Here is an 18,088-nt window from a genome sequence, read left to right on the forward strand (position 1 = left end):
ACAGCTCTGCCGGAGCCCTAGATTGGATCCACCAAGGTTCCGCCTCGTGGCGGCGGAGTTTCGTCCGAGAAGATGGCTTATGATTTTTTTCCCATCGAAAGACTCCATATAGCAGAAGATGGACACCGGAGGGCCACCAGGGGGCCCACGAGGTAGGGGGCGCGCCCCCCACCCTCGTGGGCAAGGTGTGGCCCCCCTGGTGAAGTTCTTGCTCTCAGTATTTTTTATATATTTGGAAAGGGATAATTAATATTATGCCCCTAGTTGGGTCACACTCGACAGGTTTACCCCTACTTTTTGAAAATACTCGTTCATGTCCAAACCACTTTGCTTCTCTTGTGTTTTTGCCCTTCCGTTTCAATTTCGTCTAGTCAAAGGCGTTTGACCGTCAGAGCGACATTTTTCTAGACCATTTTGCCCCTCCTTCCAACTTCAGTTAAGAATCAAAGAAAAAAACAATGTGACGCTTACATGTGGGACCCAACTAAATGTGAAAGAAAAAACATACACACACTCTCTCTCTCTCTCTCTCCCTCCTGAAACACCTCACTTTCCCCATCCTGGTGTCGGCGCACCCGCGCCACCGGCGTCGCATGACCTGTCGTCGGTGCTCCCCACTACTACCTCCCTCTCCCATGCCAGACACTGCCCAGCTCTGCCGACCGGCGCGCCGATGGGGGCAGCCGACCTCTCGCCAGTGGGCGCCTCCGATGAGCAGACACTGGACCTCGAGGCCACGGTGTTTGCCCGTGATGGGTGTGGTAGAGGCAGCGCCACTCTAGGGCGTGTAGGAGGTCTCGATCCAACGTGTCGATGGAGGTAGGTGGCGACGAGGATTGGTTGGAGTGCCCGAGATTCGACGCAGATGGCCAGAGCCACCGGGACAAGCTGGGTTCAAGGACGGGCGGCGGGGATCCTTGGGCAAGGGGTGGCGGCTAGGATTGGCTGGAGTGCCCGAGATTCGACGCGGATGGCCAGAGCCACCGGGACAAGCTGGGTTCAGGGACGGGCGACGGGGATCCTTGGACAAGGGGCGGTGGCGCGATGCAGGGGAGGCCAGGATCCGTGCGGGCCATGGGGGCGTGGTGGAGACGGCAGATCCGGTCGTGGGAGGCTCAGGCTGGACCGGATCTGGCCGGGATGGCCGGGACGGAGGTTGGGGCGGCACTGGCGGCCGGTGGCCGGCAGATGGGCAGCAGTTGTGAAAGCACAAGTGCTCCCTAGGTGGTTTTGATAATTGATGAAAACATATCTCTTGTTGGACTAACACTTCTATCTAGCATGTTTCAGATAAGTTCAACAATGGAGTGGCATGGATGTGAAAGTGGAACCCTCAAAAGGCTAAGGACAAAGGATTGGCTCAAGCTCAAAAGCTCAAGACTCTTCATTTTATATTTTAGTGATCCAAGATCACATTGAGCCCATAGGAAAAGTCAATACTATCAAGGAGGTATGAGGTGTTTCTTAATGAGCCTCTTGCTTCATGTGCTTAATGATATGCTCCAAAACCCTCAACCACTTTCCCATATCCACTTTTGACCTAAACTCTAAGCCAAACTCGGTCCTACCGATTCTTCCTATCCGGCGCCATCGAGTTTCACTTGTCATTAGCCACTACCAAACCCTAGCAATTCGGTTCTACCGATAAGGATCTCGGTCTCACCGAGATGGGATTGCAAACTCTCTGTTACCTATTGCAATATTCTCGGTCCCACCGAGATATGCAATCGGTCCCACCGAGATTGCAATGTAAACTCAGTGTTTCCCCTTTGTAACTTTTCGGTCTCACCGAGTTCCACTCGGTCTCACCGAAAGAGCAAATCGGTCCCACCGAGTTTGCCTGACCAACTCTCTGGTTAGCTAATTACCAAATTCGGTCTCACCGAGTTTGTGTAATCGGTCCCACCGAGATTATGTTATGCCCAAACCCTAACCGAATCGGTCCTACCGAGTTGCATGTCAGTCCCACCGAGATTCCTAACGGTCACTAGGTTTACTACTTCGGTCAGACCGAGTTTATTTATTCGGTCCCACCGAGATTGGAAAACTGTGTAACGGTTGGATTTTGTGGGGAGGCTATATATACCCCTCCACCTCCTTCTCATTCGATGAGAGAGCCATCAGAACACACACACCATTCCTACTCATATGTTCTGAGAGAAAACCACCTACTCATGTGTTGAGATCAAGACATTCCATTCCTACCATATGAATCTTGATCTCTAGCCTTCCCAAGTTGCTTTACACTCAAATCTTCTTTCCACCAAATCCAAATCCTATGAGAGAGAGTTGAGTGTTGGGGAGACTATCATTTGAAGCACAAGAGCAAGGAGTTCATTACCTACACACCATTTGTTACTTCTTGGAGAGTGGTGTCTCCTAGATTGGCTAGGTGTCACTTGGGAGCCTCCGATAAGATTGTGGAGTTGAACCAAGGAGTTTGTAAGGGCAAGGAGATCGCCTACTTCGTGAAGATCTACCGCTAGTGAGGCAAGTCCTTCGTGGGCGATGTCCATGGTGGGATAGACAAGGTTGCTTCTTCGTGGACCCTTTGTGGGTGGTTGCTTCTTCGTGGACCCTTCGTGGGTGGAGCCCTTCATGGACTCACGCAACCGTTACCCTTGGGTGGAGCCCTGTGTGGACTCGCGCAACCGTTACCCTTCGTGGGTTGAAGTCTCCATCAACGTGGATGTAGGATAGCACCACCTATCCGAACCACGGGAAAAACATCCGTGTCTCCAATTGCGTTTGAAATCTCCAAACCCTTCCCTTTACATTCTTGCAAGTTGCATGCTTTACATTCCGCTGCTCATATACTCTTTGCATGCTTGCTTGATATGTATTGTATGTGTTGAAATTGTGCCTAAACCTCACTTAAACCCAAAAAACTTAAAAATTGCAACTTTAGCACTAAGTGTCTAATCACCCCCCCCCCCTTTAGACACATCTACTTCTAGATCCTACAAGTGGTATCAGAGCTTTGGTCTCCATTTCCTTGGTTTAATCACCAATGGAGGAAGATGGATGTGTCTACTCTAGGGAGTTTTAGACATAGAGTGCCTATTCTTGATGGAAAGTATTTTCATGAGTGGAAAAATGAGATGCTTGTAATCTTCAATCAATATCATTTGAACAAGTATATTGCTAGCCCTTATGCACCCCATATTGATCCCTTGCATCCTACCCTAGATGAAGATATTGACATGATTCGCAATCTTAGAACTATTGAGCTCATCATTAGAGGATTGCCCAAAAATCTAATTGCTAGTTTGCCTACTCAAAATTGCGCCTATACTATATGGAAATTTCTTGAGAAACGGTTTCCCAATCATTCCTTAAAAACTTTGGATGAAATTCTCCATAAATCTATTGCCTTGAGTAAGATGAACTCTAGTGATCCTAGTTTTGGTAAATGTCTTCTTGAACTTGCCAATCTTAAGCATGCTAAAGGAGATGTTGAAATCATTAATGATATCATACTCAAAGCCATAAGAATTCACAAAAGTGACCACTTTGATGATCATTTATCTGATGAATTACCCTCTCTAGGAAATGATGAATCACAAGATCATGATGAACATGAATATTATGATGATGATGATGATGATGATGATGATAGTGACTTCGATCTCGACGATGCAATGAGACATTTTGGTCTTATGGCAAATCTTCGGGGATAAAATCAGGAGGAAAGGAATGGGTTCTTGATAGTGGATGTACTAATCATATGACCGGAGACGAAGAGATGTTTCATGAGCTTGCTGAAAACAACGGCCCTCGAAAATATGTCACCTTTGGTGATAATTCAAAGGGTAAAGTGGTTGGCCTTAGTAAGGTGGCCATCTCACATGATAGTTCCATTCAAAATGCCATGCTCGTTGAATCTCTTGGCTACAACTTACTTTCAGTATCTAGACTTGCTGATTTCGGTTGGAATGTCCTATTTACTGAGGTAGATTGCCAAGTATTTCATCGAGACAATCATAAAATGGTCTTTACTGGTATGCGTAGAGGTGATCTTTACATTGTCGATTTCTCTAAAAAGGCGCAACCTAAAACTTGCTTTGTTGCTAAATCCTCAAAAGGTTGGTTGTGGCATAGACGACTAGGTCACGTTGGCATGAGAAACCTTGACAAGCTTATTAAAGGAAATCATATCCTTGGAATTAATGATGTCATATTTGATAAGGATAGACTTTGCAGTGCTTGTCAAGCAGGTAAACAGGTTGGAGGAAGACATCCCGTGAAGAACATCATGACCACAAGAAGGCCACTCGAGCTACTTCACATGGATCTTTTTGGTCCCAACGCCTACAAGAGTCTCGGTGGAAATTCTTTTGGTCTAGTTATAGTTGATGATTTTTCAAGATTTACGTGGGTGTTCTTTCTTAATGACAAGTCGCGGGTCCAGAAGATCTTCAGAAACTTCGCTAGGAAGGCCCAAAATCAGTTTGATGTGAAGATCAAGAAGGTTCGGAGTGACAACGGAACGGAGTTCAAGAACGCAAATGTGGACACCTTGCTTGACGAAGAAGGGATTTCACACGAGTTCTCGGCCACGTACACACCTCAACAAAATGGAGTTGTTGAGAGGAAGAACCGGACGCTCATCGAAATGGCAAGAACGATGCTTGATGAATACAAGACGCCAAAGCACTTTTGGGCAGAAGCGGTCAGACAGCTTGTCACGCAACAAATCGCTTATATCTTCACAAGCTACTCGGCAAGACGGCATACGAGCTTCTCACCGGTAACAAGCCTCAAGTTGGATACTTTCGAGTATTCGGCTCAAAGTGCTACATTCTTGATAAGCATCGTCGTTCAAAGTTTGCTCCTAAATCTCATGAAGGTTTTCTACTTGGTTATGGATCAAACTCTCACACTTACCGTGTCTACAACAATTTCACCCGAAAGGTTGAAGAGATGGTAGATGTGAAGTTTGATGAATCTAATGGCTCGCAAGTAGAGCAATTGCCAATTGTAGGAGACAAAGATCCTTCAGAAGCAATTCGAGACTTGTCCATTGGCAAAATTCGTCCAACGGAGGTGAAGGAGAGTACTTCATCCGTCCAAGTGGAAGCTTCTACTTCACATCAAGGTGAACCAAGAATCGATACGGAAGCATCCACAAGTGGGACACATCAAGATGAACAAAACGAGGAAATACGTCAAGACGAACATCAACAACCTCCTTCTCCACCACGACAAGAGAACGACGACGTCAACAATGAAGAAGTCCAAGAAGAATAACAAGATGAAGAAGATGTTCAACGAAGACCCAAGCAAAATCTCTCACGAGTTCGAGCAAGAATTGCCAAAGATCATCCCGTCGAGCAAATCCTCAATGATATACAAACCGAGAGAATCACTCGCTCAAAAACTCGTTTAGCTAACTTTTGTGAAAACTATTCATTCATCTCTAGCATTGAACCAATGAAGGTTTAAGAAGCATTGGAAGATCCGGATTGGATAAATGCTATGCATGAAGAGCTACATAATTTTGAGAGAAACCAAGTTTGGACATTGGTTGAGAAGCCCGACAACAACCACAACATCATTGGTACCAAATGGGTGTTTCGCAATAAGCAAGATGAAGATGGACAAGTGGTTCGCAACAAAGCACGTCTTGTCGCCCAAGGATACACACAAGTCGAAGGTATGGAATATGGTGAGACGTATGCTCCCGTTGCTAGACTTGAGTCCATTCGCATCTTACTTGCCTATGCTAATCACCATAATATCACCTTGTACCAAATGGACATTAAGAGTGCTTTTTCTAAATGGAGAAATAGAGGAGGAGGTTTATGTCAAACAACCTCCCATCTTTGTCAATCCTAAGAAACCAAATCATGTTTACAAACTTCACAAAGCTCTTTATGGTCTTAAACAAGCTCCTAGAGCATGGTATAAATGCTTGACCAAGTTCCTTACTACAAGTGGTTTTGAAATTGGTAAAATTGACTCTACTCTTTTTACTAAAAAGGTTAATGGAGAACTTTTTGTATGCCAAATTTATGTTGATGACATCATATTTGGTTCAACTAACCCTCTCTTTAGTGAAAAGTTTGGAAAGCTAATGTCAGATAAGTTTGAGGTGTCTATGATGAGTGAACTCAAATTCTTTCTCGGGTTGCAAATCAAGCAAACTAAGGAAGGTACATTTGTCTCTCAAACAAAGTACACCAAGGACTTATTCAAGAAGTTCAATATGCAAGAATGCAAAGGTATGTCTACACCCATGCCTACTAGTGGACATAATGATTTGACCAAAGATGGTGAACCTGTTGATCAAAAGGTTTATCGCTCTATGATTGGTTCATTGTTATACCTATGTGCTTCACGTCCCGATATTATGCTAAGTGTGTGCATGTGTGCACGATATCAAGCTGCTCCTAAAGATTGTCATCTTAAGGCTGTGAAAAGGATAGTGAGATATTTAATCCATACACCAAATTTTGGCATTTGGTATCCTAAGAGGTCTTCTTTTGACCTTGTTGGCTATTCCGACTCAGATTATGCCGGAGACAAGGTTGATAGAAAGTCCACTTCGGGTACTTGTCAATTTCTTGGTAGATCTCTTGTGTCTTGGTCTTCCAAGAAACAAAACTCGGTATCTTTATCCACCGCCGAAGCTGAATACATTGCTGCTGGTTCATGTTGTGCTCAATTACTTTGGATGACCCAAACTCTTAAAGATTATGGGATTTATGTGAAACATGTTCCACTGCTTTGTGACAATGAAAGTGCTATCAAAATTGGTCATAATCCTGTACAACATTCTCGAACTAAGCATATTGAAGTTCGTCATCATTTCATTCGAGATCATGTTGCTAAGGGTGACATCAATCTTAAGCATGTTCGCACCGATAAGCAATTAGCAGATATATTCACTAAACCGCTTGATGAGAAAGTGTTTTGCAGGTTGAGAGGAGAATTGAACATCATTGATGCTTCGAATTTGGAGTAGGAACTCCATTGGATACATGCAAGACATGAGCTTATGACTAATCCATGATATATCTCTTATGATAACTATCTTATGTCTTGGATATATTTGTACCTTTCATGTTGTCTAACCCATGTAGGTGCTTGGTTGAATCTAATTCCATGAGATTGCAACTCACTCACATCTTGAGCAATCTCTATATCACCAAGACTCTACACAATGGTGGTTGAAGACAAGGAAGCACAAAACCATTCAAACATATCCTTTGACAAATTCTATGTTGAGCTTCATGATTGTCATTTTTGGATACACAAGTGCTCTTCCTTGCAAGAACTAACCCATGTAGGTAGATGAACTCAAACTCCAAGTGGTGCTCCCAACTCTTGATGAGCTACATCAACCTTGAGCACCCACACAAGTTCAACTACATGAGCAAGAACCACACCACCACCCAAGGTATGTTATTCCATCTTAGAGAGGCTTTACTCCAAGACATGAGTCAAAGCAACTCAACAAGATGTGAATACATCAAGATGCTTAAACGAAAAATGGTAACCCCATTTTGAGCTTAAACGATGAGTATGACCTATGATTAAGTGTTCTCACTTGACTCCTAAGTCAATATACTCTAACATAGGTGACTATGTCACCGCCCAACTCTAGATGGAGTTCTCTTGTATCCTTTTCTATGTTATTGCATTTGTCTCATGCATGTTTAGTTTCTTTCTTTTGTTTAACAAAAAAAACTTCATCTAAATCTTTCAGTTTCTTCTCTTTTCTCTTTGTTTTTGTTCTGCATTTTCTGCATTTAATTCCTTGCAAATCCTTTAGGTAATTCATTGCAAATCTTTGTGAGATCCTACAAGTGAGCTGAGGTGACTAGTGAGCTGAGGTGACAAATGTTTTTCTCTGTGTAAACTCGGTTTCAACGACTTGCAAATTTCGGTCCAACCGAATCTTTTCGGTACCACCGAAATATGCCACTCGGTGCCACCGACTTTACAATCAGAAAAACAGTTTGCCACTTGTTCTACATTTCTTCGGATCCAGCTCCACTCAATGAATCTTGTCCTCTACAAGCATCACAATTTTATCCTCTGCTTTGTGCTAAATCTCAAGGACCAAACCTATTCGACGGATTCCAGGAAAAACCTTCTTGGAAATTGATGTCAAAGGGGGAGAGAGAGATCACATCAAAGCTTGTAGGAAAGAGAGATCACACCAAGAGAGAAAAAGTATTAAGGGGGAGAGAAAGTCTCAAGGATCCCAGATGTTGTTAAGGGGGAGAGAGAGATCTCCAGGGAGAGAAAAATACTCAAGGATCCCAGATGCTAGATGTTCAAGAGGAGAGATGCCACATGTCCTTTTGGGGGAAAGACATGTTCATATGAACTCATTGGAATTTAGTTCTATTCAGCTCTGATTTTCTGTTTCCTATCTTCTCCCAATATCCCATGTAAGATTCAGGGGGAGCAAGACACCTAAAGGAAAAGAAATCAGCCAAATTCATTGCATATCTTTATTCGTGGGGACATGTTGAATCCAATGTGGTACCTTGTACTCACTCTCTACATGTCATCCCAGTCCTGGTATTCTTGTGGTTTCTTTTGTTTGCTCTGGCTAGTGGACGTACCTGTGTTATCTAACCTTGTTTGTGCAGGTTCATTCCATCCTAAGCCAACTCGAGACCACAAGGTAAGTATATGCATCAAAATCATGAGTATGAGGAGTTCTTGCTTATGTACATACTGTTTGCAAGAAGGACTCATGAGCATGAAGGTATTTTTCTTGATAATCTTTTGCTCTGATGCATATGGCCAAGATACATGTAACACATTGCCTACTCTGTCATGTTTATGCTCTCACATGCCTCTGTATTTCATATTTACATGAGTGCATACATGTAGGGGGAGCCTATGCTTGCTACATGTTCTTCCAAAGCTTTACTTGCTGTTCTTTATATCTTTATCTAAAGCTTTGATGTATGTTGCCATCAATTACCAAAAAGGGGGAGATTGAAAGCACAAGTGCTCCCTAGGTGGTTTTGATAATTGATGACAACATATCTCTTGTTGGACTAACACTTCTATCTAGCATGTTTCAGATAAGTTCAACAATGGAGTGGCATGGATGTGAAAGTGGAACCCTCAAAAGGCTAAGGACAAAGGATTGGCTCAAGCTCAAAAGCTCAAGACTCTTCATTTTATATTTTAGTGATCCAAGATCACATTGAGTCCATAGGAAAAGCCAATACTATCAAGGAGGGATGAGGTGTTTCTTAATGAGCCTCTTGCTTCATGTGCTTAATGATATGCTCCAAAACCCTCAACCACTTTCCCATATCCACTTTTGACCTAAACTCTAAGCCAAACTCGGTCCTACCGATTCTTCCTATCCGGCGCCACCGAGTTTCACTTGTCATTAGCCACTACCAAACCCTAGCAATTCGGTTCTACTGATAAGGATCTCGGTCTCACCGAGATGGGATTGCAAACTCTCTGTTACCTATTGCAATATTCTCGGTCCCACCGAGATATGCAATCGGTCCCACCGAGATTGCAATGTAAACTCAGTGTTTCCCCTTTGTAACTTTTCGGTCTCACCGAGTTCCACTCGGTCTCACTGAAAGAGCAAATCGGTCCCACCGAGTTTGCCTGACCAACTCTCTGGTTAGCTAATTACCAAATTCGGTCTCACCGAGTTTGTGTAATCGGTCTCACCGAGATTACGTTATGCCCAAACCCTAACTGAATCGGTCCTACCGAGTTGCATGTCAGTCCCACCGAGATTCCTAACGGTCACTAGGTTTACTACTTCGGTCAGTCTGAGTTTATTTATTCGGTCCCACCGAGATTGGAAAATTGTGTAATGGTTGGATTTTGTGTGGAGGATATATATACCCCTCCACCTCCTTCTCATTCGATGAGAGAGCCATCAGAACACACACACCATTCCTACTCATATGTTCTTAGAGAAAACCACCTACTCATGTGTTGAGATCAAGACATTCCATTCCTACCATATGAATCTTGATCTCTAGCCTTCCCAAGTTGCTTTCCACTCAAATCTTCTTTCCACCAAATCCAAATCCTATGAGAGAGAGTTGAGTGTTGGGGAGACTATCATTTGAAGCACAAGAGCAAGGAGTTCATTACCTACACACCATTTGTTACTTCTTGGAGAGTGGTGTCTCCTAGATTGGCTAGGTGTCACTTGGGAGCCTCCGACAAGATTGTGGAGTTGAACCAAGGAGTTTGTAAGGGCAAGGAGATAGCCTACTTCGTGAAGATCTACCGCTAGTGAGGCAAGTCCTTCGTGGGCGATGGCCATGGTGGGATAGACAAGGTTGCTTCTTCGTGGACCCTTTGTGGGTGGTTGCTTCTTCGTGGACCCTTCGTGGATGGAGCCCTTCGTGGACTCGCGCAACCGTTACCCTTGGGTGGAGACCTGTGTGGACTCGCGCAACCGTTACCCTTCGTGGGTTGAAGTCTCCATCAACGTGGATGTAGGATAGCACCACCTATCCGAACCACGGGAAAAACATCCGTGTCTCCAATTGCGTTTGAAATCTCCAAACCCTTCCCTTTACATTCTTGCAAGTTGCATGCTTTACATTCCGCTGCTCATATACTCTTTGCATGCTTGCTTGATATGTATTGTATGTGTTGAAATTGTGCCTAAACCTCACTTAAACCCAAAAAACTTAAAAATTGCAACTTTAGCACTAAGTGTCTAATCACCCCCCCCCCTTTAGACACATCTACTTCTAGATCCTACAAGTTGCTCGTCCTAGGGCTCGAGGTCGGCGAGGCACTGGCGCACCGGCAACGGGGTGAGCAGGGAAGCCATGCCGGAGCTAGGGGAGGAAGAAGATAGGAAGGGGGATGGGGGCATGGGTACCACAGGGAAGAAAGAGGGAAGGATTTTTTTTCTTTTGCATTTAGTTGGGTCCCACATGTAAGTGTAACATTGTTCTTTCTTTGATGTTTAACTAGAGTTGTAAGGAGGGGCAAAATGGTCCAGAAAAATGTCTCTCTAACAGTCAAACGCCTTTGACCAGACAGAATTGACACGGAAGGGCAAAAACACAAGAGAAGCGAAGTGGTTTGGGCAGGAACGAGTATTTTCAAAAAGTAGGGGTAAACCTGTCGAGTGTGACCCAACTAGGGGCATAATATCAATTATCCCATTTGGAAAACATCTTCCGTGAAGTTTCATGCTTTTGGAGCTGCGCAGAATAGGTCTCAAAATTTGCTCCTTTTCCAGCCCAGAATCCCAGCTGTCGGCATTCTCCCTCTTTATGGAAACCTTGTAAAATAAGAGAGAATAGGCATAAGTATTGTGACATAATGTGTAATAACAGCCCATAATGCAATACATATTGATATAAAAGCATGATGCAAAATGGACATATCAACTCCCCCAAGCTTAGACCTCGCTTGTCCTCAAGCGAAAAGCCGAAATCGAAAAATATGTCCACATGTTTAGAGATAGAGGTGTCGATAAAAATAAAATACGGACATGAGGGCATCATGATCATTCTTAGAACAGCAACTCATATAATTCTTTGTCATATAATCTCTAATGCTAGAGTAATAATTCAATCACAATATCAAGTATGAATTGTAAACTTCATTGAGAACTAACAAACTATAATCTCAGTCATTGAAGGAATTGCAATTTATCATAACATAGGAAAGAGTCAATGTATAAGAGCTTTTTAGCAATTCCACATACTCAACTATCATATAATCTTTCACAATTGCTGACACTCACACAATACTTATGGGTATGGAGTTTTAATTGGACACAGAGAAAGATAGGGGCTTATAGTTTTGCCTCCCAATGTTTTACCTCAAGGGGAATGTCAACAGTAACAATTCATGAAAACTCACATCAAATTAGCCATATACACCAGGATCTTTCCAACATACTGTGCTTGCCAAAGGATAAAATTTAAAAAGGAAGGGTGAAGATCACCATGACTCTTATGCAATGTAGGAGATAAAGGTAAAAGATAGGCCCTTCGCAGAGGGAAGCAGAGGTTTTCATGCGCTTTTATGGTTTGATGCACAAAATCCTAACGCGAAAGAACGTCACTTTATATTGCCACTTATGATATGGACCTTTATTATGCAGTCTGTTGCTTTTATTACTTCCATATCACACGATTGTATAAAGCTTATTTCCTCCACACCAATCAATCATACATATTTAGAGACCAATTTTTATTGCTTGCACCGATGACAACTTACTTGAGGGATCTTACTCAATCCATAGGTAGATATGGTGGACTCTTATGGCAAAACTGGTTTGAGGGTATTTGGAAGCACAAGTAGTATCTCTACTTGGTGCAATGAATTTGGCTAGCATGAGGGGGAAAGGCAAGCTCATCATGTTGGAAGATCCAAGACAATATAATTTATCTCAGATGTAAGAAAACATAACCCATTACGTTGTCTTCCTTGTCCAACGTCAACTCTTTAGCATGTCATACTTTAATGAGTGCTCACAATCATAAAAGATGTCCAAGATAGTATATTTATATGTGAAGACCTCTCTTTCTTTATTACTTCCTATTAATTGCAACGATGACCAAAACTATGTTTGTCAACCTTCAACAAATTTTATTCATCATACTTTTTCTATGTGAGCTCATTACTCTCCATAAGACTCACATGATCTCTTTGTTTCTTTTTATTCTTTCTCTTTTCTTTTATTCGCTTAGGATCATGGAAAAATAATCAAGCCCTTGATTCAACACTAATCTTTATTATATAGCTCACGGACTCAATTACATAGAAGGATAATAAAGCAAAAATCACAACTAGATCATACTAAGAACTTTTATTCTGCTAGATCAAGATATTACCAAAAGGATCGAACTAAGAAAAATGGTAAACATAAAAGTGATGGTGATACGATACCGGGGCACTCCCCCAAGCTTGGCAGTTGCCAAGTGGAGTGCCCATACCAAATACTCAATTCTTCTTTGTTGGTGGAGATGGTGGAGATTTTGTTGATGGCGTAGGCTTGTCGTCCTTTTTCCAAGGCATAGGCTCACCATCATAGAAAGATGACCGAGTCTCCTGAAACCTCAAATCTGCAGCCAAACTCATCCTTTTGAATCTATATTCATACTCACAGTTTTGGTTTTGCAGGTCATAAATCTGGGCTTGGAGGTGCTCGATTTTCTCATGAAGCTTGAAGATGGCCTCCCCAATGTCCTTGACGTCCAACTTGTGGTTGTTGGTGAACTCCGTGATCATAATGTGATTGGAATCAAGTCCACGCTCCACCATCTCCTGACACTTGTAAACTTCTTGCTCCAACGCCTCAAGCCTGGCCTCCGTGCTTCCGGTCTTCCTTGGTCCCTCAGCATCTTGGATGTGCAACAACCCCTCACGCATCTCTATGGTTTGAGGGTGTTGCAGCACTTCTATGAGGTAGGGGTTGATGACCTTCTCGAAGAACTGGTCCTTGGGGGCACTTGAAGACGACATGATGACCTGGATCTGTCAGAAAAACATCTCGAAACAAAGATAGGATATTTTTGCGTGATACGGGAGTCAAAACCCCCAGGAGATTATATAATGAATTTTTACCGACCAAAATATGTGTCATGTACGAAAACGTAGTCCGGAGAGCACACGAGGTGCCCATGAGGTAGGCGGCGCGCCCAGTAGGGTAGGATGCGCCCTCCACCCTTGTGGAGGCCTCGTGTCCTTCCCGGACTATTTCTTATTTTTCTATTTTTCTAAATATTCCAAAACGGAGAAATATTGCCTTAAAACTGTTTTGGAGTCGGTTTACTTACCGTGCCACATACCTATTCCTTTTCGGAGTCTGAAACGTTCCGGAAAGTGTCCCTTATGTATTCCTCCGAGGTTACGGTTTCAATAACATTGATTTCAACATTTATGGGATTACCTGAGATATAATGTTTGATTCTTTGACCATTCACCACCTTCGGATTTGTGCCTTCGAAGTTGTTGATTTTTATGGCACCGGAACGATAGACCTCCTCGATAACGTAAGGACCTTCCCATTTAGAGAGAAGTTTTCCTGCAAAAAATCTTAAACGAGAGTTGTATAGCAATACATAGTCACCTACATTAAACTCACGCTTTTGTATCCTTTTGTCATGCCATCTTTTAACCTTTTCTTTAAACAACTTGGCATTTTCGTAGGCTTGGGTTCTCCATTCATCAAGTGAGCTAATATCAAATAACCTCTTCTCAACGGCAAGTTTAAAATCATAATTAAGTTCTTTAATAGCCCAATAAGCCTTGTGTTCTAGTTCGAGAGGTAAGTGACATGCTTTTCCATAGACCATTTTATACAGAGACATACCCATAGGATTTTTATATGCAGTTCTATAGGCCCATAATGCATCATCAAGTTTCTTAGACCAATTCTTTCTAGACCTATTAACAGTCTTTTGCAAAATTAATTTGAGTTCTCTATTACTCAATTCTACTTGACCACTAGACTGAGGGTGATAAGGAGATGCAATTCTATGATTAACATCATATTTAGCAAGCATTTTACGGAAAGCACCATGAATAAAATGTGAACCACCATCAGTCATTAAATATCTAGGGACTCCAAATCTTGGAAAAATAACTTCTTTAAGCATTTTAATAGAAGTGTTATGATCAGCACTACTAGTTGGAATAGCTTCTACCCACTTAGTAACGTAATCAACAACAACTAAAATATGTGTATAACCATTAGAGGAAGGAAAAGGTCCCATATAGTCAAAGCCCCAAACATCAAATGGTTCAATAACAAGTGAATAATTCATAGACATTTCTTGACGTCTACTAATATTACCAATTCTTTGACATTCATCACAAGATAAGACAAACTTACGGGCATCCTTGAAGAGAGTAGGCCAATAAAAACCAGATTGCAGTACCTTATGTGTAGTCCTATCTCCAGCATGGTGTCCTCCATAAGCTTCGGAGTGACACTTGCGTAGGATCTGTTCCTGTTCATGCTCAGGTACACAATGTCTCATAACACCATCTACTCCTTCTTTATAAAGATGTGGGTCATCCCAAAAGTAATGCCTCAAATCATAGAAGAACCTTTTCTTTTGCTGGTATGTGAAACTAGGTGGTATAAACTTAGCAACAATGTAATTAGCATAATCAACATACCATGGAGCAATATGAGAAGCATTTATGACATTTAATTGCTCATCAGGAAAGCTATCATTAATAGGTAGTGGGTCATCAAGCACATGTTCTGACCTAGACAAGTTGTCTGCAACGGGGTTCTCAGCTCCTTTTCTATCAACAATATGCAAATAAAATTCTTGTAGCAAGAGAACCCATCTAATAAGTCTAGGTTTAGCATCCTTCTTTTCCATTAGATATTTAATAGCAGCATGATCAGTGTGAATAGTTACTTTAGAATCAACAATATAAGGTCTAAACTTATCACAAGCAAATACAACTGCTAAGAATTCTTTTTCAATAGTAGCATAATTTCTTTGAGCATTGTCTAGAGTTTTACTAGAATATTGAATAACATTTAGTTTCTTATCAACTCTTTGTCCTAGAACAACACCTACAACATAATCACTAGCATCACACATAATTTCAAAGGGTAAATTCCAATCAGGAGGTTGAACAATAGTTGCAGAAATCAATGCTTTCTTAAGTATTTCAAATGCTTCTACACAGTCATCATCAAAGAAAAATGGTATATCTTTTTGTAATAAATTAGTCAGAGGCCGAGAAATTTTTGAGAAGTCCTTAATGAACCTCCTATAAAAACCGGCATGACCAAGGAAACTTCTTATACCTTTAATGTCCTTGGGACATGGCATCTTTTCAATAGCATCAACCTTGGTTTTATAAACTTCAATACCTCTTTCCGAAACTTTATGCCCCAAGACAATACCTTCATTAACCATAAAGTGGCACTTTTCCCAATTCAAGACAAGATTAGTTTCTTCACATCTCTGTAAAACTCGATCGAGGTTGCTCAAGAAATCATCAAAAGAAGATCCATAGACGGAAAATTCTTCCATGAAAACCTCACAAATCTTTTCACAAAAGTCAGAGAATATAGCCATCATGCATCTTTGAAAGGTAGCAGGTGCATTACATAAACCAAAAGGCATACGTCTATAAGAAAAAGTACCAAAAGGGCATGTAAAAGTAGTCTTTGATTGATCTTTGGCTGACACAGGTATTTGAGAGAAACCAGAATAACCATCTAGAAAGCAAAAATGTGTATGTTTAGATAATCTTTCTAGCATTTGATCGATAAAAGGTAAGGGGTAATGATCCTTTTTAGTAGCCTTATTTAATTTGCGGAAATCAATTACCATCCTATAACCTGTAATAATTCTTTGAGGAATCAATTCAACTTTATCATTAGGAACAACAGTAATACCTCCCTTCTTAGGGACACAATGGACATGACTTACCCACTGACTATCAGCAACATGATAAATTATACCTGCCTCACGGAGCTTTAGTATCTCCTTTCTTACCACTTCTTTCATTTTAGGATTCAGCCGTCGTTGATGATCACAAACTGGTTTAGCATCTTCTTCCAAATTAATTTTATGTTGACATAGAGTGGGACTAATGCCCTTAAGATCATCAAGAGTATACCCAATAGAAGCATGGTGCTTCTTCAGAGTTTTCAATAATCTTTCTTCTTCATGTTCTGAAAGGTTAGCACTAATAATAACAGGATATATCTTTTTCTCATCAAGATAAGTATATTTAAGAGTATCAGGTAACAGTTTAAGCTCAAACACGGGATCACCCTTGGGTGGAGGAGGATCCCCTAGGATTTCAACATGCAAATTGTGTTTCAGAATAGGTTCCTGTTTAAAGAATACTTCATCTAATTCCCTTCTTTCATTCATAAACATATCATTTTCATGGTCTAGCAAATATTGTTCTAAAGGATCACTAGGAGGTACGGCAACAGAAGCAAGACCAATAATTTCATCCTTACTAGGTAATTCTTCTTCACGGTGTTGTCTACTAAATTTAGAAAAATTAAATTCATGAGTCATATCATCTAAACCGATAGTAACAACATCTCTTTTGCAATCTATGGTAGCATTAACAGTATTTAAGAAGGGTCTACCAAAAATAATGGGACAAAAGCTATCTTGTGGGGAACCAAGAACAAGAAAATCAGCAGGATATTTAGTTTTCCCACACAAGACTTCAACATCTCTAACAATTCCCATTGGTGAAATAGTATCTCTATTGGCAAGTTTAATTGTGACATCAATATCTTCCATCTCAGCAGGTGCAATATCATGCATAACTTATTTGTATAAGGAATAAGTTATTGCACTAGCACTAGCACCCATATCACATAAGCCATGATAACAATGATCTCCTATTTTAACAGAAATAACAGGCATGCCTATCACAGGTCTAGGTTTATCTTTATCACGGGGTTTAGCAATTCTAGCAGTTTCATCACAGAAATAAATAACATGCCCATCAATATTATCAGACAAGAGATCTTTAACAATAGCAATATTAGGTTCAACTTTAACTTGCTCAGGAGGTGTATATGTTTTAATATTGCTTTTACGAACCACAGTTGAAGCTTTAGCATGATCTTTTATCCTAACAGGAAAAGGTGGTTTCTCAACATAAGCAGTAGGAACAATAGGATCATTATAAGTGACAGTCTTTTCTTCAACTTTAATAAGTGCAGCTACTTTTACTTCTATGGGCGGATGATATTTAAACCACTTCTCCTTGGGGAGATCAACATAAGTAGCAAAAGATTCACAGAAGGAAGCTACTATCTCAGAATCAAGTCCATATTTAGTGCTAAATTTACGAAAAACATCGGTATCCATAAAAGATTTAACACGATCAAAACTAGGTGTCATACCTGACTCCTTACCATTGTCAAGCTCCCAATCTTGAGAGTTGCATTTAATTCTTTCCAATAAATCCCATTTGAATTCAATAGTCTTCATCATAGAAGATCCAGCACAAGTATCAAGCATGGTGCAATTGTTAACAGAAAGCCGATCATAAAATTTGGAATAATCATTTCTCTTGAGAGCTCATGATTGGGGCATGAATATAACATTGATTTAACCCTCCCCCAAGCTTGAGCGATGCTTTTTCCTTCGCG

Source organism: Triticum dicoccoides, chromosome 6A (genome assembly GCF_002162155.2).
Source record: "Triticum dicoccoides isolate Atlit2015 ecotype Zavitan chromosome 6A, WEW_v2.0, whole genome shotgun sequence".
Lineage (NCBI taxonomy): Eukaryota > Viridiplantae > Streptophyta > Magnoliopsida > Poales > Poaceae > Triticum > Triticum dicoccoides.